At 40.8% G+C, this 17748-nt stretch overlaps 1 protein-coding gene across 3 annotated transcripts in view; it reads left to right on the top strand.

Annotated features, from left to right (window-relative positions):
- C2H1orf21 (chromosome 2 C1orf21 homolog) overlaps positions 1–17748 on the top strand; it is a 224304-nt gene that overhangs the window by 134873 nt on the left and 71683 nt on the right. The window lies entirely within an intron of this gene.

Genomic DNA, 17748 nt, shown 5'->3' with positions numbered 1-17748 from the left:
GGGCAGGGTATCTCTGGGTTGCAGGGTTATGGAAGATTCTTCTTTTTTAAAAATTCCTTTCTGTTTTCCTCCTTAATGAACATTTATTACTTTTACAACTCAGGGAAAGGAAATTATACAAAAAGCATTTAAAACACAAGGATTCACAGCAGAACAAAATTCATGCTACCACAAATATTAGTTGCTTTTTTTCTGGAAATGCACATCTCTGTGAGAAAAGGGAAAAGGACCGTTCATCCAATTTCCATCTCAGTTGAGAACCAGTGGAAACGTCTTTCTGCTATAGGTGGTGTGGTAAATGAATGAATGCAGCCCTATAACTTTTCAGGGCTTTGTAAACTAGGAAGGGAAAAACAATTTGTCCATGTGGACAAATTGCTTTACTTTTTAGGAATTCTTTAAAAGATCCAATGAAAGTAATGTTGTGAAACTATTCCCATTATTTAGCAAAGTGGCAATGATTTAAAATTTTTATTGTTGGAGTTAATGAAAGAAAACTTGAGTTAACCAAACTGCCCAGGTTTTAGAGTATATCGATCAAGCACCATCATTCCTTTATTCTTGCCTTGTTATTGAAAGTTTTTTGAAATATATTTTATTTGCCCTCTTTTTGTTAGTAAGTACAGGATTTTGAGTATTAGTAAATTTTTCTTTCATGATTCACTATCTTGCCCTGGCCTTAAGGTTGTTGTTAAAAACACCAAAAACTGAACAATATATCCAGAGGCTGAGGAGATTTGGCTAAATCTGTGCTAGCCTTCTGACATCCCCTAGAAAAGAGTTTAGTTTTTATCTAAACATTATTTTCTCTTATACTTAACCTACAAGTATTTTTGGAGTATCCTTCTGTTTCCAAAATTTTATTTTTTTACTTTAGAATCATTAGTGCTGAATTCTCTCTTATCAGCTCAGGTGGAATTTGGCAGGTAATACAAACATAAATCAGGTTATTGGCATCCTGAAGTTGTTCAGGGACTAAATTGTGTTTGATTACTGCTTTAAAAAAATGAGAATTGTTTGGCAGCCATATGGTAAACTAACTCAAAATATATCTAATTTTGCTGTGAACCCACTGTGTTTAAGAATGTTCACATAGGTACATTTTCATAGTCTCTCAATTCTTTAAAGGAATAACCCTCAACAGGAGAATTTGCTTAGCTACCATGGCAGGGATGTATGATATTTTAATATATACCCCCAAATATCTACTCCCAGTTGCTTAAAAGAAATAGTTGCTTCACCCCATAGAAGGAAACCAATACCACCACTGTTCTGATTATCTATTATTGTTGCATCACAAACCACTGAAAAATGTAGTGTTGTAAAATAGGAAGTTATTATTATCTCATGGTTCTGTGGAGCAACTGGGTTTAGCTAGACAGTTCCTGCTTAGGGTCCCTCACGCACTTGCACTTAGTTGTTGGCTGGGGTTGCAGTCATCCTAAGGTTCAACTGGGCTTCGTCACAGGGCTGGCAATGGATGTTGGCCCTGAGGTCAGCTGGGGCCGTTGACAAGTACCTATATATGACTTTTCCACATGGCTTGGGCTTCTCACAGCATGGTGGTCTGAGGGTAATCATGCTTCTCACCAGATAACTGGCTTCCCAGAGGCAGCGGCCCTTCTTCCCATTCTATTTGTCAGGGCAGTCACAGAGCCTGCCCAGATTCAAGGGGTTGAAATTATAGGCTCTGCCTCTTGATGTGGGAGTGGCAAGGTTATATTGCAGAGCACAGGGCATGGGAGATACTATAGCAGCCGTCTTTGGGAACTGCCATCTGCTACAACCACCAGCCTGTTCAGATGTTTCCATGGGTAGGGACCACTTTATGTGAAAAGCCTTGTGGGAAATCCCACTGACTTCAGAAACCTGGATTGTGTCCTTGGATCTACTTTCTATTTTAAAAGAAAAGCTGACAGAGACACATCTACCTCATGCTTGGGTCCTGAGCAAAACACCTCTATAAGTACCAGATACCCCAAAGGCTAAATGTATCTAATTACATCATTCCTAAGTCTTCTCAGATATAAGATGACATCGAAACAAGCCTAAGAAAAGCAACCTTCGGCATCAAACCTAGCCCAGGCTACTTTCTAACTGGATGACCTTCCTCAGACCGCATGAGCCTTGGTCTCTCATCTGTAAAGTAGGAAGAATGATTTCCCCAGGTTGATTTGAGGAATTAGGTGATTTTTGTAAAACGCCTAGTATGCTGCAGCACACCGTTAAGCACTTAACGAAAGATAGCTGTTTTCCTCTTATGTCTATCTTCCTGATTTCTATGTGTTTCATATGCCCTCAAAACCAGCTCCTAGAGAGTTCCAGGCACTTCAGTGTTTACTGACTTAGGTTTTACTCTTCTGTTGAACATCATCCATAGAATTTTTTCGTGAAGTTTTCTAATTAATTTCAATTTCAGGTCTTTGAACTTATTAGTATCAAAATCAACATTAATAATTTTTTACTTTCCTAAAAACGTTTCCCATGTGGTGGCTGATGTTGGATCATTGGGTTTAAAGTGGAAGATCTCCATTTTAGTCTTAATGACTAATTTTCAAGTTTAAATTAGCTCATGTTATTGGAATTTAAGAAAGAACAAATAAAGTGAATTTATAATGGGTGTTTAACTAGAATTTGTCCTCACGCATAATGAGGAAAAACTGTGTAGCTCTAGGCAGCTCTCTTGTCTCAAGAGTCTGCTAATTAGCTAAATGTTTGGCATATCTCAGTAACCCTAGTAGCCTGTATAATTAAAATTAGCTTTGAACACACAGTATCCCACATCTTGTTTTCCTTTTTGAAGGCATCTTCTTCAACTGGGAGCTTTCCAATAATAGTTCCTCAGCCCTGAACTGATCTCAGGATAAGGAGGGAACATGTCCACCAAATGAATCTTTTTGTTTTGTGTGTCTTTAAAGAAGGTTCAAGTGGGAAGCATTTTTTAGAGAAAAAAATAAATCCTTTATGGGGTTAGAGTTCGCAGTGATTTTCCAATCATTGAAGAGAGTACAGAAAGATTCAACATAGATGGACAAGTAGTTTATCCTTTTTAGTTCATTTAATTTTTTCACAAAATTTTAGGAATATCAGGAAATTGAAGATTTTTTTTAAAGTCTGGCACTGGTATAATAGAGCATGCTACAGGTTGAACTGTCTTGTCAAGATTAAGGAAAGAAAATGTCTCAACCCCATTCATTCAATCAGTCACTCGACAAATATTCCTTAGTCAGTTACATGACAGTTACTGTCCTTGGATTTGGAGATTATGAGGAATACCCACATTTCTGTCCTTGAGGAGCTTACTGTCTAGAAGGAGAAGGTAAGCCAGTGAACATGCAGTTTCCAAGCAGCAGGCTAACAGGCCTAATGAGTAAACACATGGTACCATGCACACTGAACCCAAACTTACTACATCTGGAAGTCTTCTTCCCAGAAGAAGACCTTCTTCTATCAAGAGAGGTCCCTTTTATATTCTCATTTAGCTAAACTACCTTCAGCATCAAAGCTCTGTGAAAAAAGAGTATTGAGAAATATGGGCTCTTGATTCTCCATCCTTTTTACATAGCATATGGTGCTTTGATGTTACAGGTGGTTCTTGGGAATATCCTTTGCGCCGGAAGTGTGTGTTAATTCAGCAAGTGGTTGTTTGGTCCTTGTCATGTTCTGGAAATTGTGCTGAGAGCCAGGAATACAATGTATACCAAATTGTATAAAACATGGTCTTTGCCTTTGTGAAAGTCATAATCTGTAAGAAACAAGCTGGTAAAGAAATGTAGAAACAATATGGTACGTGGTGACTTACAAGCATAAATTTCTAACTGAAAGAGCAGCAGATAAGGGAACAGTTAACTGTGCCTCTGGAGGTCCGGGAAGGTAGGAGCCTTGAGGGATGAATAGGAGTTTTGAGGAAGACCAGGTGAGGAAAAGTAGGAGCAGAGGCCAGGGGCTTAAAAGGTCTTGGTGTCAACTCAGAACTCTCTCAGATCTGGAGTGAGGTAAGTGTGGCAAGGTTCAGGGTCTGAAAGACTGTACACCATCATAACAAAAAGGAACGAACTGTCATGTAGTGACGAAGCCTCTGAACTCCCACAGACCCATGTTCAAATCTTTGCTCTCTCGCTCACGAGCATGTTACGTAACCTCTCTGAGCCTGAATATCCTGAGGACACACTTATAGTACCTACCTAAGGGGCTGTTGTAAGGGTTATAGAAGACAATGCAAGGAAAGCACTTAGCACAACACATTTCACATTAGCAGACACTCAGTCAATGTTAGCAGTTGCTTTTACTGCTGGATTTGATCCCCTGGACATCAGAAAGCTAGTGAAAGTTATTGTTCTCTTGCTATTGTCACTGTGGATTACTGAACCTCTTTTTGCTTCATCTTAAAATGTTGTTTTGATGATTTTAAAAGGTAATATTTGTAAAGTGCTTAGAACAGTGCCAGGATCATAGTAAGTGCTATGTAAGTGTTTATTACATAATTTAATCTGCTAAGGGATAGAAATATGGTTTTCTGATTTTATACGTGAGTAAGCTAATTTCAGGGAAGTTAAACTTCTTGCCTAAGGTAGTACAGCTAATAAAGTGCGGAACCTGTGTTTCATTTCATATTATAGCAATTGCATCTTAAAATTTGATTTAAAAAGATGTAAAGTCTGACCATCACAACACGTTTTTAAATTTTGTGAATTCTTGTCAGGTGCTTTCTGTCTTCACTCAGGTACAAGTAATAGTTGTTTTACAGAGCAGGAGTCATAGCCAGCGTGTAACTTTGCATTCCAGTTTTTTCTTAGCATCATATCATTTTCCATTTTCCTTTATAGTCATCGTGTTAAATTTTAATGGATGTGTAAAAGTACTTCAAATTGATTTTCCTTAGCTTTTATCCTGCTGTTGGGTATTAGTCTATTTCCTGTTTTTCATTATCATATAGTACCTGATGCCACTGTAAGCGTATCCCTAAATACAGCCATTTTCTTCTGTTGATTTATTTCCTTACATAAGTTTCCAGGGGTGGGATCATTGGGTTGACCATTATGAATAGTTTTATTGTTTTTGACATACATAACCTGGTGCCTTCCACCAGCAGTGAATGGAGACTGCCAATTTCAACACCGAGATAAAGGGACAGAATTGATGACCTCTCTAGCAATGAGTGTTTTATTTTTTTAAACTCTTGCTAATTTAGTTAAGAATAAAAATGATACCCCAAGGCCAGTTTATTCTTTTGCATGTTTTGATTATTTTTATTTTTTGAAATGGGTTGTCACCTAATTTGTAATGCCCTCTTTTATGCCATCTTCTCTTACCCTCTTTTTCAATGTCTAATTACTTTTTCAAGCCTCCATATATGTACCTCTTTTATCTATTTCTGATTGACTAACCCAATTTTCTGCAGCACTGATTTTAATATTTATGCAATGATGATCTTATTGCTTCTGTCATGGAGTGAGTGCATCCTGCCGTTCCTGTTTCTTTATAGGGATGTTTCTTTTTCTTTCCCTGAGAATGAATAACAGCTGTTCCCTGAAAATTTCTCGCGTGGTGTGCAAGACTTATTTCAGGGCGTTGATAATTGCTTCTAAGACTTTTCTTGTTTTTCATTTTTTTTCTGGGTACATAGCTTTCTCATTAGGGCCAGATTTTTTTTTTCTGTTTTCTTATACTTCCTCTTCAATTTTTGGAGTGTTTACTATAAGGAAGCTAATTTTAAATTTCATTTCTACCTGTTCGGAGGTTGGGATCAGGTCTGTCAGAGGTGCTCTTTTGTTCTCCATTATCCCATTTGCTATTCAATAAGCAGCGTTGCAATTCTAGTTGAGCCTGTAGACCAGACCATTTGAAGGGTCTCTTTTCATCTTGTTCCGGCATGTGGTTGTTGCCAATATGTATCTCCTGAAACAGGCCGATGGAGCATTTTTAAAATGTGCCGTTAGTGTGGTAGATTAAAAATAAAAATTTTCTTCTGAAGTTTTTCAGTTCTTACTACTCCTTGTATTTAGCTGTATATATTTGATTTATTTATGTACTCAGTTAACTTTTCAGAAAATTTCCTGTAGGTGTTTTTACTTTTTAAAATTTATACCAGGAAATCTTTTCCTTCCCATTCTGATGTTTCGCAAAAGACAAGAATTGGGCATCAGATAATGATACAGTCTAGAGTGTGTGTGGCATAGTAGCATTGGTTCGGAGCCAGAGGAAAATGGATGTGGACCCTGATCACACTTCACTACCTGTGTGACCTTGGCAATTTAAAAAATATTTCTGAACCTCAGGTTTTTTCAACTGTAAAACAGTAAAAAATCATACCCACCTTACAAGATTGTTATGAAAATTAAATATGGAAAGCACCTAACAGGTTGCCTGGCACAGGGCAGGTTTCTAATAAATGACTGCTGCTCTTTTTAGTAGTATCATGACGTTTAAAGTGGCGAGAAAGCAGTCAGTGCTATGATGATGTAGATGTGACTCGAAGGGTAGGAAAGCTATGACTCCACATTCACAGTTAAAGGGTGGAGGTTGCTCTTATAGAGAAAATTAAACAAACCAACAAAAACCCCATTGGACCAAGAGTCATAAAAAGGAAGTTCTGCCAGTATCTCTCCCTCTGTGTTCTTGGTGAAGTGACTTCACTTTTGGGGCTGTGTCTTCATGCATAAAATGAAGGGGCCCTGCAGCCATGATAGCTCCGGACTCTCAACTCTGTCCAAATTCTCTATGCTTCTTACCACTCTCCTAGGTATGAAAGTCGCCTTTTGTTTTTGCTTTTTACTGCATATCTGATCATGTTACTGTTTAACGCCCTTCCTCCAGTGGCTTTGTGTTGCTCTCAGGTTCTGACCTGAGGAGGGGTTGACCCCCCCGCTGCCTCTCTGGGTTCCTCCCCACCACACACACTTTGGCCAAACTCCTTCCCACCCGGAGCCTGCAGTCCTGCAGTTCCCACCCCTGATTGCTTTCTCTCCCACTTACCCTGACCAGCTCCACCTACCCTTGTCTCAGGCCTGAGGTCCTTGCCTCAGGAAAGCATCCTCTTACCCCTCCACCATCTTTCCTTCCTCCCCACAGATTTCACTGTACCGCTTGGAACCCCGTACAGCTCTTTTGTAATGCTTACCACAATGGTAATTAAAGTTACTTGCGTAATATTTGCTGTAGGCCACCTCTGGTTGTTAATGGCTGTTTCCCCAGTACCTCACTTACTGCCTAGCATGTTATAAGTGCTAAATAAATATTGGTAGGATGAATGAATGGATAAACGAATAAACGTAATCTTTAACATAATGCTAAAAGAGGCAAAGTCTTTGATTTTTAATACTTCCTGTAGATCCAAGACTTAGCCAGGTTGGGTGCGAGGGAAGAACGAATGCTTCATAAACAATTTTAAAAATAAATTGCTTAAGAATCCGCCTGCCAGTGCAGGGGACACGGGTTCGAGCCCTGCTCTGGTAACATCCCACATGTCACGGAGCAACTAAGCCCATGCGCCACAACTACTGAGCCTGCTCTGTAGAGCCTGCGAGCCACAACTACTGAAGCCCGCGTTCCTAGAGCCCGTCCTCCTCAACAAGAGAAGCCACCACAATGAGAAGCCCATGCACCACAACGAAGAGCAGTCCCTGCTTGCCACAACTAGAGAAAGCCCGCATGCAGCAACGAAGACCCAATGCAGCCAAAAATAAATTAATTAATTTTAGAAAAATGTGCTAACGTGATATTTGGAGCTGTTGGTTCTTTCACATTAGAAAAATGCAAAATTAATTTCTATTTCAGTCCTCAGTTCCAGTAAGAAGTGACCAGCTCTGCTATACCCTTTCAAATTGCGAAGTGAGGGGTGCTTGGTGGTGGTTCATCGTGGAGCCTTTTCTTCTGTATTTGGTGCATGTCTTGGCCTTGGAGGTGCATCTGTTCCTTTGCTGTATCCAGACCTTCCCTCAGACCATGACACCCAGACCCATGGGGACTGAATCAGTTATAGAGTGAGTACACCTGAGAATAGGTGAGATCTGTCTGGGGGAGAACCTGCCAGAGCAGTCCTGATCTCCATATTTTCTTTGAATCCCTAATACCTGCTACCTTGCCTAGTCCACAGTAACCACTCTGAAGAGGATTGTTGAGTGAAAGGTACTTGTTTCCTTTTTTTTTTTTTTTTTTTTTTTTTTTTTTGTGGTACGCGGGCCTCTCACTGCTGTGGCCTCTCCCGCCGTGGAGCACAGGCTCCGGACGCGCAGGCTCAGCGGCCACGGCCCACGGGCCCAGCCGCTCCGCGGCACGTGGGATCCTCCCGGACCGGGGCACGAACCCATGTCCCCTGTATCGGCAGGCGGACTCTCAACCACTGCGCCACCAGGGAAGCCCGGTACTTGTTTCCCTTTCTTTCCCGTCTATGGATAATGACGCCTTTCATTTACATCTCATTCTATAGTTTATAGAGTGCTTTCACGGCCACCAGCTCATTGGAAGCTTGCATGCCGTGAGGAAAGTACGGCAGGTATTTTCATCTCCATTCTAAACTGATTTTAAAAAGGAAAAGAAAATATCAGAGGAGTATTCCTTGCCAACTGTTGCCTGAGAGTTACTTTGTGTTTTTTTAAGAATGAGGTGGGATTTATATTTTAATTTTATAACTGTAAACTGCCTAGAGTTAAGGGGCTGAAACTCAAAAACTCTCTGCCTTCTAATTCCTAGGGTAAAGACATCCATTGCCTCTCATGCAACTTTTCTGCTCCATAAATTTTTTGCTTCTTTCTCTCAACATAAAAGATGGAATAAAGAGACACTATTATAAATTATGATTTCTTTTACACATTTAGGGTTTTTTTTCATTTTAATGATTTAGACTCTATAGTTCAGGAACTTTTCTGTTCCTTTTATTGCCAAGTATCTATTGATTCAGCAAGCATATATTGAACATCTTCTATGTGCCAAGAACTGTACCAGATGTTTGGAGTAAAATTAGGATATGATTCCTCTCTTTGAGTTGCTCACAACTTAGCAGGGGGTGCAGATACATAAATAATTAAAATACAGGTAAACCAGTGATATTGTAGAGGTAGGAAAAACTAGGAGAGAGGCCAAGCAAAAAGATAACTTCTCAGAGAAAAAAATGGGTGGGGGGGCAGAGGGGATCACCCCAGGCAGAAAGTACAGAAGGATGGGTCCCTGATGTGGAGAATAGTCCAAGGTAGTTGTAGCAAAGAGGAGCAATGGGCGACGATAGGGCTTGAGAGGCAGGATGGGTAGACTTGAAGGTCTTATGATGGTAAAGCTCAGGCATTCTCTAGGTAACAGGGAGCACTTGATATTTTTTAAAGCAGGTATGTGACATCAGATTTTTAAAAAATAACTGATATTAACGTGTTCCCTTCTAGCAATTCTGAGTTCCAAATTAGAGATTTTGAGAGCAAGAAGTGAAGTGAAGCAAAAAGCAATGATTTGTTGTGGGAAAGTGAACCCCACTTACACTAGCTGTCATTTCTGCTAGCAGCGAAAATGACTCAGGACAGCTGTGTGGGAGATCAGAAAGAGGAGTGGATAAAATCGAACCATATGGCTTTGGCTGGTCCCTTGAGGTCTTAGTTGTGATGTTAGGACTCACTATCAGCCATCCAAACACGAGGACAACTAAGTAGAACCTAAAAGAAACTCCAAAAGTATATTCCTAAAAGTATATTCCTAAAAGTATATTCCAAAGGAGAAAAAGAATCCTCATTTTCCATAAACTATCCAAAGCTTAAACCAACAAGGTCAGATGATTTTGCTCTTTGAAACAGTTCCCAGTCATTTCGCAACTCTTTACAGCATCAGATGCTCAAACCACGTCAAACAGCATAATTTCTGTTGAGTGGCACTTTAAAACAGCAAATGAGATGTCAAAGAAATGGTGAATTGAGAACCATTTTTTTCCTCCTTTCTTATGAAAAAGTTAACTGAAAGCAACTGTGGTTCAATGGGTGGACTTCAGTTTAGGTAATTAAGTTTGTGGTTTCTTGTATGTGTACTAAAAGCTGGGTGCTTACACGATCAAAGCCAAATTCAAATTCCATCTGAAGCCTTACTATCCCTTCTCGGAAGGAAGGACAAATGCAATACAACCCACTGATTGTGTTCCGGTAGACTTTGGGAAATGTATTTCGAGAATATTTTCCAAGAGTTTGACTGCTTCCTCAATCTTCAGAATTTCCCATTAGCTTTGAACCCTGGCAATCTACATTGAATTAAATAATTTCTATTAATAGGACATGTTGATTATCCTAGGAAACTTGAAGTGATGTAGTTATTAGCATTAAGTTCTATTGTTCCCTCTGCTGAATATGACATTAAATCATTAGAAAAGAAATTGTAAGAAATTTTACTCTCATGGCCATTAACATGAGAGATGAGACATTTTCCATCATTTTAATGTACAGTCTACAGAGGGGATAGCTGTATGTCCATGGACACGTCTTTTAATCTCTCTGGCCTCAGTTTCTTCATCAGAAAACAGGAGATTTGAACCAGCTGACATGGAAATAGTTGGCACTTTATTATAAACATGTATTTCTCTTACATATAGTCCTTGCATACACACTCCAGGGCTGTCACAGAAGCTTCATAGTTTCAGAGACTCAGAGTCCTTCTCTCCTGTTGCTGTGCTATGTTCAACACACAGCTTCCCATTAGCTTTTTAACTCTGGTGGTTAAAAATGCTGCCCTAGCGCCTGCCATCATGTCCACATACCAGCCAATGAGAAGAGAGAAAGGGCCAAGGGGAAGACGCATCCATTCCTTCAAAGGCGTGATCTAAAAGGCGTGATCTAGCTTCCACTCAGCCAGCTAGTCATGTGGTCACAGCTAGCTGTGAGAGGTGTGAGGTGCTGTCCTATCACATAGTTGTCATCTATACCTCTCCATATGGGAGGAGGGGGGCAGATGTCTGAGGACAACTAACGGTCTCCTGGCACGACATTTGAGGTCCTTTCCATTTTTAAAATAAATGATAACAAGTGCAAGTCCCAGGTCTAATTTCTCATCTGCCTGTGAAAAAAATTCAGACCATGTCTGTTTCCTGCAAGTAGCTGTTTGAAAGTGCTGGTAACAGGGGAGGCAGGCGGAGAAAAGCCCAGCAGAGGGTGACATTGTAAAGCCCGTGGAGAGTAGCCCGATGGAGCACATTCTCTGTGTGAAAAAAACTGATTACTTGAAAACAAAGAAACATATTTGTTCCTCTCTATACTTCCCTTATCACTCAACAAGAAACAAATTAACTGAGACCTTAATTTCTTCGTACTACTTTCATATCCAAGTTTTGTTTCCAGTTAGAAGGGAGAATCAAGTTAGTTTCTGTTGGATACAAATTACTGATTTCCTCCTTTGCCCAGCCCAGGATATGGCTGGATAGAGCAAGGGGGCATTGTAAAGGTAGACGTGTTATGGCTGATGTTTGAATTAGCTACAGCTGCATGTTTAACCTTTAAAGGTAAAAGGATCCTGCAGAACTCCTTTTAACATTGTGTATGTTTACCACTGGGGATGTTCGCTAAATCTCCTCCTTCTGAGTCCATGGGGCACCTCTTTGCCCATGGGACCATGTGACTTGCTTTTCCTAAGGGAATATGAGTTGGAGATGATACGTGTCACATTTAAGGGAAAACCTTAAGAGCCAGTGTAGAATTCTACATATTCTATTCTGCCTGATGGCGACCGACAAAGTTCTTGCTTACTGGTCACTTTGCCTCTGCATCCCTGAGTGAGGACATGACATGGTGACATGGAACAGCTCCCCTGCTGACCTGTGAAGGGCATGTAGCATGAATAGAAAGTAACCTTGTTTATAAGCCACTGAGTTTGGGGGATGTTTGTTACCACAGCATAACCCCCTGGCTGATACAAATAGAAACTAAAAAATGCCCCCACCTCTGATGGGGGTGGGGGACAGTTACTACTCTATTCATGAAAGTGAAATCATTAAACAAAAACCCATTATTGTTAATAAGTGCCAAAAAAATCCAGTGTATAATGCACACATCTCTTTGTCCCTTCTAAAAGCTTTTACCCAAATACTAATAACTAGTGCTCAAATTATTAAGTCAATTTAGTTGTCTTTTCATAGTAGTTAGTGACAATATTTTAAGTAAATGCCAATTCCTAAACTCTCATCTTAACAATTTTTAGGGTATATGATATACCAAGGTTTTAAAAGAAATTGACAGACATAGTATATATATCCTTGAGTCTGGCAGTTTTCAGTATTTTGAGTTATAGAGACTTGTAATCTAGTTTTGGAAAAAAGCTTTTTATGCTATAAAGTTCTGTTTGTAGTTCTGAGGCCCTGTACCTTGGAGCAGAAATGGTGACTTTTTGATTTGTAACCTGTGAATGGTAGTGCCATGAACAACATAAATGCCATCATACCAGTTTTTCCCCCAAATATTTAGCATTTTTTAACCATTTAAAACAAGTATCAAAGTATACTTGTAAATTTTCAGATAACTTTAAAAAAATTATTTTATTTGAAAGCCAACTCCAAAAACAAATAATAATAGCTAACATTCATTGCATGTTTACTATCCACCAGGTATTCTAAGTGATTCCACAAATTATCTCTTTAAATCTTCATAACAGTCCTCTTATACGTAAGAAAATTGAGGCACAGAAAAACTAAGAAATTTACTGAAGCCCATGTAGTTGCCATGGTTGCCATGGTGAAGGAGCTGGTTTGAACCCATGTCATTTGGCCCCCGAGCCTCCATTTATATCCACAGTGCCTCCTCTGGGGGCGGGAGTGTTGGGAATCCCCAAAGTCCTCCTGTCTATTGTTGATTTTGCCCAACTGTGTAAGTAGCAGCGCAAATGAAATATTGATTACACTTCTTTCCTCATTTTCCAATTACAACCAGTATGTGATCACCACCCCCCACCTCCCAGAAATACTAGTTTTATTTGTTTGGTTTTTGTTTATTTATTTTAAGTAAAGCTCTCTAAAGGACTAACTTACAGCATCATCCTAAGTGAATATGCTTCCATTGTTATTAGAATAAGCCTTGACCTGGTGATCTGCTGTGCATCTGGCCGGCCCTTCTCATCTCAGCAGGTAGAATCATGACTTCACTTCAGTAGGTCCTAGACTAGGACATTTACATTATCTGGATCTCTTCAGGTGACAGAATAAGGATATAAATCTTGTGCTCAGACCCTAGCAAAAATGATAGGAAGAAAATATCAGATCCTTAAATATTTACTTAGGGATCTCATTGTGGTCCCCTGATGACACTGCAGATCCAGAGAGCCTAAATTGCTCAGCGCGTTCTCCAGTTAAAACTTTAAAGGCAGGGCCCTGGATTCCTTCTTTTGCGTGATAAGCATAGCAGACTTGGCAGTCCAGCTGGGAAGTGCATGATCTTGGTTGACTTTTTGAGAAAGGTGTGCCGAGGAGTGTGTCTCCGTTTAATGATCTGGAAGCCAGCGGGTGTCACAGGCTGGTGTGCAGAGTTACTGAGTCAGAACTGTCTGAGCTTGAGTGGAAAGGTGACAGCATTCCACGTGGCTTCTGGCAAGTGTGGCGTGTCCACGTGGCCAGCCATCCTTTTACAATCTCTTGTGCAGTAATTGCTGAATTTGCTAAAGTTGAATGTTCTGGGGGAAAAGGAATGAGGGTGATTAATTGCCTGAACTCTGCTCTTGTTTTTGGTTTCAGGCAAATTCCTCCTCCATACAGGGTGCAGTCATCTTTAGCTTGTCAGCACGTTATTGTCACAACATGTTGGGAGGCTCATCAGCTTAGCCACTTACAGCTAGGCAAGTGATGGAGTGAAAACCCCATCCCTTCTGCATGATTTCACCTGCAGATCTCACTAGGGATCCTGCGGTATAGTACAGCACAAGGCGATTCATATAGTAATGCTAATAGCGAACACTGTGTGCCGGGCCCAGTTCTAGACACTTTACATGCCTTAACTCATTTCTTACTAATAACAACCTATAGAGAAGATTCTTTTACTGTCTCTACTTTACGGATAAAGGAATTTTAAGTACTTAGGGAACTTGCCTGGGGTCATGCAATCAGTAAAAGTTGGACCTGGATTCACACCCAGGCAGTCTGGCTCTAGTAGCTGAAATGACCCAATCACAGTTCACAGTAGTGTTCACTAGAGGATGGTAAAGTATAGGATCAATAGTGATGCAGAGGACGGAAGGAAGTATTTCAGCAGAACATGTTACTTGTTATCAGCAGAAGGTTATAGATTTACCAGACAAGCAGGTCAGAATTCTGAGCTGCTATTGGATGAGACAGTTTCATGTAGGAGAATCTTTTATCCCCTCTATATGCAGAGTTAGTGGAGTTTTGTGGGTATAATAACAGAGAGTTGTTGCATAACAGAGAGTTATGTGTAAGCCCTAGTGAGCTTATGCATAGGTAGCTCATTAGAAAATCTCTACAGAGTACGTGTGGGGATCATGTAGCAATGACGAGACAGCACTGGTGGTCTTTGTGTTTGCCTGAGGATCCAGCAAACCTTTGGGGAGAAGGAGTAATGTCCCCTGTAGTGGACCCCGAGGTCCTGCAGAGCTCAGAGACTGCCGGCCTCCACGGCCACAGCATACTTAGGGAGGAAAGAAAAAGTTGCAGTTCCATGGCCTTATCCAAAACTCTTAGACTGTGAACAGGGAAGAATGCGTTAAGGATGATGCTACGGAGTATGACTGGAACATTCTCGCACCCAAACCATGGAGAACTGAGAGCATCGCATCCACCTTACTGTGGGAGCTGAAGATGAGGGCTGAGGCTCACTGAAAGAGCAAGGTCCCATTGGGCAGTGGCCCAGATGCACCACTGCTGGGGAGGGAGCCCTCCCTCACCTCAGGAAGGACAGACCTGAGTGCTGACAGAGGGGGTGGTGGATGGGGAGGAATGGCTGGAGCCGGACAGAAGCCAACAGCCATGGCAGGAGCACCTAGGCTGACCCGGGTCAGGGCCAGCTGGGGCAGGGGCTGCCCATTAGAGGTGACTCCGGAGCAGGGCAGGGCAGCAAGGAGACCTTAGTGCCCTAATACCCGCCCCGGGTTTCCCTGCCAGGAAAACTGGGAGGAGTCCTGGGGGGGGTCCCAGAGCCTCTCCTGAGAGGAGGCCATGTTTTTACTCACATCCTTGGGTTTTCCTTCCTCAGACCAGTGTAGCCTGGGAAGCAACAATGATAATCAAATTATATTATCACTTACTTGTCATGTACTAAGTGAGAAGTCAACTGGTTGGTTTAATAACCATTCAGGGCCTTCTGAGTTGCTCATTTATGTGCTTAAAGTGATCATTTGATATCATCTGTAACCAATTTGTCTTGGTTTTTGGCTCTAGACACCTGGATATTTTGGCTCTAGACATACTGTACCAGGGGAATTCTAGCTTTCTAGAATTCCCCTGGTATAGTATGTCCACTGTATTGTTACAAGAAGTAGATTTTTTTTTCTAAAAAAATTTTTTATGACTTCTGGCAGTAGAAACAGATAGATGTATTTAATAATTTGGTGAAATGTCATCAGGAATATCATTTATTTAAAAAAATAACTAAATATATATTTGTCTTCATTATTTTGAAACTCAAAGTTTGCTGGTGGTGGAAGACCTGTAGTGATTTCAAATGCTTTTCTCTAGTAAGGAGGATTATTTTTGCTCTTCTCAAGCACCACTGACTTCTAGTCCTCTGTATAGTTTTTTGTAAAAGATAAGAGGTTTTTCCAGAACCATTTATTCTTCCCAGGAATTGAAGCCAAATAAGGAAGGAATTAGTTGAGTTCATATTTGGTTTGAGACTATTATGATGTTTCCTTTAAGTAGTTTTGGAAAATACAGATACATTTGATCCCCATCACTCACTCTATTTTTGTTTTTAAACTTCTGGTTCAGCAACATTAAAGGGAATTAATATTTGGATTTAGATCACTTCTGATTTAAGGCTGATAGCTTTAAGGTTCAAGGTCACACGTCTTGAAATCACTTAATGTTCTGTGCGTTTTTGAGAAAGCAGTCAAAAACGAGATGTTGACTTCTACTGCCAGACTCAAACTTCAGTGGTTATTTCCTTTATAAAATTAATCATTTAATAGAAATTTAAATGATAAGATAGTGGCTTAGAGCTTGAGGCATGGTGGCTCGCTCTGTCATTTTGTAAGAAATCATTTAGAACTCTGCAATGCACCCTTTCCTTTTCATTTCTGATGATGCGTGGTATGTGTCCAAAAAACTTTTGAAATTCAGGAAACAAAGTAACCAGATGCCATTTTTCACCCATTAATCTAGCAAAATTGCTTTAGTTTGACCATATCTGGTGCTGCTGAGGTTTGAAGAAACCAACACTCTTGTGCTTTGTTGGCGGATTATAAATTGCTACTACTCTTTGATAGACAATTTGGCAATATCTTTCAGATTTTTGAATGCATATACCTTTTTTCTAAGTAGTCCACTGCTAGGACTTTACTGTATGTGGTGTATTAGTCATCTGTTACTGCATAACGAATTACCACAAATCTTAACAGCTTAAAACAACAAACATCTATTATCTCGCACAGTTTCTGAGTTCAGGAATTGGGGGCAGTTTAGCTGTGTGGTTCTGGTTCAAGGTCTCTCCTGACGTTTCCATCAAACTGTTGGCAGGGGCTACAGTCACCCCAGGGCTCGCCTGGGGCTGGAGGGTTCTTCTCCAAGCTCACTCTCCTGGTTGTTGGAGACCTCGGTTCCTCATCACATGGGCCACCCTACAGGCTACCTGAGTGTCTTCATACCATGGGTGCTGGCTTCCCCCAGAACAAATGAACCAAGAGAAACAGAGCGAGCATGTGAGAGAAGCCCAAGAGGGAAGGCACAGTCTTTTATAACCTAATCTTGGAAGTGACATACCCTCATTTCTGCAGTAGACTCTGGGTCACATAGACCAACACTGGTACAGTGTGGGAGGGGGCGATGCAAGGTGCGAAAACCAGGAGGTGGAGATTCTCAGGGGCCCCCTTGGAGGCTGCTAACCACATGTGGCTACTTTAAAACAAACAAAAACTAGAACTATATCACCAGCCTGAATGGTCGTCTCTATGTTACGTAAATTACAATATACATTATACTGTAGGATGTGTTGCAGGTGTTAAACAAAGGAAAAAGATCTCTGTGTAGCTATAAAAATCTTTAAAATATGCTATTAGGTAAATAAAGAGTTCACGTAGAGGAAGCTTTATAGGATGATATATTTTATATGAATGTTTTAAACGTATGTATGTGACCTGGCAGAGCATACTTTTTTTTCTAGAATGAGAAACTGTTACTGGTGATGGACCTTTCATCTTTTTCCCTCTCTCCATTTTCCCAATGAGTAATTTTTTAAAATTTGGAATTGGGGTACAGACGTCTGCCCTAACACTGCTGTTGTCCTGCCCCTTTACCCTCAGTGCCTCAGCCCTGCCCCACACTGATCTTTCTTTTCCAAGTCCCTGAGGGCGGCAGGAGTTGCTGGGCTGTGACTGTTCCTACACTGGCCCCAGCTGTTCATTCGCAGCCCGTTTTTCCTGTGGCGCACGGACTGGGTGACACGTGGACACTTTCTGCCTCAGCGTCTTCAGCCAACTGGGCAAGAATTTTTGTTTGAACAAGTTTTGCGAGTTCCAAGATGCCTGGTCTACCTGGAATCTCATGAATCATTGGGTTTTTGTCTCACGGAGGTTTCCTCCCAGCTGGCTATCCTGCCTTAAAACTCCTTTTCTTCGGAGGCAGGCTCTTGAGGCACG

The sequence above is a fragment of the Lagenorhynchus albirostris genome, chromosome 2 (genome assembly GCF_949774975.1).
Source record: "Lagenorhynchus albirostris chromosome 2, mLagAlb1.1, whole genome shotgun sequence".
NCBI classification, from domain to species: Eukaryota; Metazoa; Chordata; class Mammalia; order Artiodactyla; family Delphinidae; genus Lagenorhynchus; species Lagenorhynchus albirostris.
This window is presented reverse-complemented; position numbering and strand designations above follow the sequence as displayed.